This window comes from Capra hircus, chromosome 9 (assembly GCF_001704415.2).
Source record: "Capra hircus breed San Clemente chromosome 9, ASM170441v1, whole genome shotgun sequence".
Taxonomy (NCBI): Eukaryota; Metazoa; Chordata; class Mammalia; order Artiodactyla; family Bovidae; genus Capra; species Capra hircus.
In genome coordinates this window covers 66,029,881-66,034,904 of record NC_030816.1, presented here as the reverse complement: position 1 = coordinate 66,034,904, position 5,024 = coordinate 66,029,881, and positions in this window count along the sequence as shown.

Below are 5,024 nucleotides of genomic sequence, written 5' to 3'. Positions count from 1 at the left end.
TGGAGGAAGACAGATCATCCTAGTATTACTCATACTATTAATTAAAATGCTATCAGATATGTAACATTTGGAGGAGACAAATGGAAGGACATTTTAAAATAGTTCCCTACATTAAGCCTGTTGGGGTCAGTCTTCATAAAGATAATCACACGACACATATTTAGAGATAGAAGGTCTGGGAGTGTGGATTTGGTACATATGTCATCCTATAAAATTACTGTCAAAAGGCAAGATGAGAATTACAAGAAAAATAAACCAAAATAATTTCAGAAAACAGTTATCTCTCCCAAGATCCTAGGCAGTCACTCTAGAGTTTCCTGGCAGCATAAAGCAGCAGGAGCCAGCTAATGAGGCAAGTCATCCGTTATCATTGCTGTGCTTAGCCTGATTTAGTTATCTGAATCAAAATGACAGATTCAGGAGGGAGGCTCCTGGGAACTTGACTGAAAATGTTATGTTGATGTAACCATGCATTGATCAGTCTAGTGGAGGGCTTCTCCGTTTCCATGCCAACAATAAAAAGAAGCGAAAAATAGCAGGTTAAAGGGCATGCTTTAGGAAAACGGATATTGGGCAAGATATTTTCTTTATAAACAGGCTGAGTTAAACATTGAAATAAGCTTCATGCCCTGACCAACCTAGGGCTTCTCAACACATAAGAGGTTTTATAAAGTAATTTCAGCTTGTCAGGAACAATTTTCCTCTTTCCCTTTAGGATTACTTATAACTTTAGCTTTTGCAACTATAACCCATGTTATTGGCAGCCTATTAACTTTATTCCAGTGTGAATACTGCAAGAATTAACTCTTTCTGTCCTTTCCTAATCCTGTGCTGTGCTCCATAGCCAGTAGTAGAGAGATGTTTTTAAAGTGTATTTGACATGCTAGGCATGGATTTAAGAAGCTTGATAAAAGAGGTACTAAAAATAAGAAAAAGAAAAGATCCAAATTACCTGAAGGGAATGCATGCTTTTGACAAATGGCTCTGTCTGCTAACCCGCAGTTTGAGAAAGATTTTTGATATTTTTGATAGTGGGCTAGACAGATTTTTCTTGTCTTGGGCAAACTATCAACATTCAGAAAATAGCGTAGAGGATACATTAAAAGCCACATATGATGAAGAAAAGATTGCTCTTCTAAAGATAGAATAGCTCATTGCCCAAACCTCATTCAGTCAAAGTTATCAGAATTGAAAATGGCTTATAAAAGAGAGGGGTTTTTTTGGACATGTGAACATGCTATCATTCTGGGATATGAATAGAACCAAGAATAGAGAAACCCACACATATTCTTCCATTTGATGTGCCTGGTTTATTTTATGCAGAGCACAAATATATAAAAGATCTTTAACTACTCCCCTGGAGTCATTTAAGTTGATTTGGGCATCACATTAGGATTTAACAGTTTTCTAAACTGATTCAATTTAATGCTTTTTAAAGATCCAGGTTTCTTGATTTTTCAAGTAGCCTTTCTACACTCCAAAACAAAATACTCAGCTAAATAAATGAATAAAATAAGGACCTTCAGGAAGCCAACATCCTAATTTTAACCATATACTAGGAAAAAAAAATTATCTGTTTTATTCAAGTTTTTCCTTCTCTCTTAAGTGAGAACTCTGCCTTTGTTAGTGACTTTTCTCTGGACTGTTGATTCAGTAGTCTATGCTGAGCATAGTTATGAGGATAAGCAGGCAGTACTTCATCTATTATCACATCTTTCCAGGAAATCCTTCATAGAGGATACTAGTAGGTCCTGACTTCCCAACATCAGTCGTAGCTCAGCAGTCTTCCAGCTGTCCTCTGAATACCCCTAAAAATATTCAGACCTTTGGGAAAATACCAGAGCAGCAAGAGTGGTCTGAAAGCCTGAGGTGGCACAAGTAGAACCTGGGTAAGTTATGTTCTGTGTTCTGCTCTGAGCACAGATTTTACTGTTGTGATCTGTGTTGACTGCTGAAGCCCAGCTCCTCAGATGCCACTTCCATTCACATGCTGTAAGAAAGGTTCATGTTTCCCTTATTATGCAGATGAGGAAGAAGAACTGAAAAGTCCTATCATGCTTCTGTCCATTGATTAGAATTTTAAAGGTCTGCTCTTCTCCTATCAAGGTCATGATTTTTTCATTGTTCTTTCTTTTTTCTTTGCCTCAGTGTATTTAGCTAGCAGTTTCAATGACACCCCACTCCAGTACTTTTGCCTGGAGAATCCCATGGATGGAGGAGCCTGGTGGGCTGCAGTCCACGGGGTCACAAAGAGTCGGACACGACTGAGCGACCTCCCTTCCCTTTACCTTCCTAACACTCTTTTACTCAGGTTTTTAAAATACCATCCTCTACTTTTTCGTTGAAATTCCCTATCACATAAGGCCTTTCTTGAGAAAGGCCTATTATCACATCTATACAATTGTTAAAATGTTAATTAAGCATATATTCAGGGAGGGGACTGAGGAATATTGTAGGTTTTTTCCTTGCCCATGAAGAGCAATCCATTAAGTGAGCTAAGAACCACATATAATAAGTTATAACACAGGAAATTATACAATAATGGGAAGAATAAGATAAAAGATACCATAGCGGAGTTCCCCTTGGATGCTTATCAAAACCAGGAAACATCAGAGCAAGGTTCAAGCTATAGTAAATAAGCCTTGGGGGTAGCTGATTCTTCCTAGAGCTTGTCACATAATGTAGTGAACTTGAGCTCCTGCTGCTGCTGCTGCTGCTGCTGCTGCTGCTGCTGCTGCTGCTGCTGCTGCTGCTAATGCTAAGTCACTTCAGTCATGTCCGACTCCGTGCGACCCCACAGGCCCACCAGGCTTGCTCATCCCTGGGATTCTCCAGGCAAGAACACTGGAGTGGGTTGCCATTTCCTTCTCCAATGCATGAAAGTGAAAAGTGAAAGTGAAGTCGCTCAGTCATGGCCGGCTCTTAGCGACCTCATGGACTGCAGCCTACCAGGCTCCTCTGTCCATGGGATTTTCCAGGCAAGAGTACTGGAGTGGGGTGCCAAGGAGGTCTGCCCCAGTTGTAGTTGGTCAGCTATCAATTAGGGAAGGAATAAATACAATGCTGCATACCCAGAGCTCCCAGTAACCTTCATAGGAATTCTTAATTTTTGACAGATCATCAAATAGTAAAATTTAAAATTTACATCTCTTCTTGTCTTTGACTTTTATAGAGAAGACAGATCTCTGAACTTCAACAATTCCTTTCTTAATCTTTTCATCAAATGATTTCCAAAGGAACACTCATATTCCCATTCTGTTGTCTTCCCTAATGCCTTTTTTACACAATCTGTAAAAACAAGAACAAGCTTTGTCTTTTCTTTCTTTGGAAGATTAATTGGTTTTTCCTTTTGGAGTTCCTAGTCAATGATAAATTAGAGATCAAGCTGGAAATGTGTTGTAATACAGACATTATGAAAGAATTCTAGCTGGAATCTCCAGAAATATTGGCAAGACCAAAACAACACAAACCTTCAATAATTTTGAATTCATGCAGAAAGATTTTATAGAGCCAACTGCCTGACTAAGATGGTGATGAGGCTTCATTGTTGTAAGTTCCCAGTAGCTTCATGTTCCTTGTGATAACTTTTAAAACCATCATATTTTATCATCAATACATTTCATCTGCTATAAATTTAAAAATATTCTAACCTTGACACTAATATTCTAAACACTATACAGAAATCACACACCCAAAACACAAAATAGACTGATCAATACTAGTTAAGTGAAATTTGAACTCTTGTTTCGCTTTAGATTTATTTTAAGAAAAATAAAGCTATCAAAAACTCAATGAAAAATACTTGAATTTTCAAACGTGAACAGGGTAAAGAGCTTCTTATTTAAAAAACGAGTCCAAAAAAACCAAAACAAAGCAAGCAAAATAAATGAGGAGCCAGTTTGATTTAAAAAGGGGGAGAAGACAAGTGCATTCCTTGCCAGATAGGAAACCTTCAATGGGAAATATGCAAACTGTTAAGGGAAACCGTTCTACATCTGGGAGAACAGTTGCCCAGAGTTTCTTTGCCTCTTTCTTTCCTTCTTTCTTTCTCTCTTTCTTTTTTCTCTTCCTTTTCCCTCTTTCTTCCTCTCTCTCTCTTAGCCTCCTTTCCTTCCTTCCTTTCTTTTTTCTCACTCTTCTCTACCTCTGTTTTCTCATTCTCACTCTAGCCCTCTTTTTAAACTTTCTTTCACTCTTTAGACACAGTGGGCACTATTTTTCAAGTTTTGATAGTATTCCTGAGAAGAAGCAGCTAGCTTCTTCTATTCAGCATCCCTTCTTCCCTGGAAGAAAAGCATGAAGTTCTTCAGTGAAGCAGTAGATGAATATAAATCTTGGCTTATAGATGCACAGATGTACTTTAAACCAGTTAGCTCTTTTATTAATATATTGTCATACTCTCAAAGAAGGTTCCCTGATGGCCCAGCAGTAAATAATCCACCTGCCAATGTGAATCCTTGGGTCAGGAAGATCCGCTGGAGAAGGAAATGGCTACTCCCTTTGGTATTCTTGCCTGGGAAGTCCCATGGACAGAGGAGCCTGGCAAGCTACAGTCCACGGGGTCATAAAAGAGTAGGACACGACTTGTTCTGTCCCACAACAATAACAACAACAATAACAAGTCCAAAAGGATATTAAATTATTCCTACTATATATGTGGAATGTTTGCAACTTAGTAATCTTTACTTTTTTTCTTTCTTTTATATCATGTGAAAATATAGACATCTTACCTTATAGCATCAACAAGCCCTAATGTAACGGAGAAGGGCTGTTGAATTAAACAGGAGTGTAACTATTGATTCTCATTTTTTCTATGATTTTGCATGGGGATGCTTGAAATTAGGGATACTTGAAATGAAGTTTGACTTTATTTCCTATCACCTTATCCAAATGCTAAAAAAAATGGCAATATTCTTTCTTCAAGAATGTATTCAGTTGCAACTTGAATCAACATCCAATTTTGTATATGAGAGCTTAAATATACTGCTGAGTTGGCATTCCTTTCTGTATGCTAGCCACTCCTT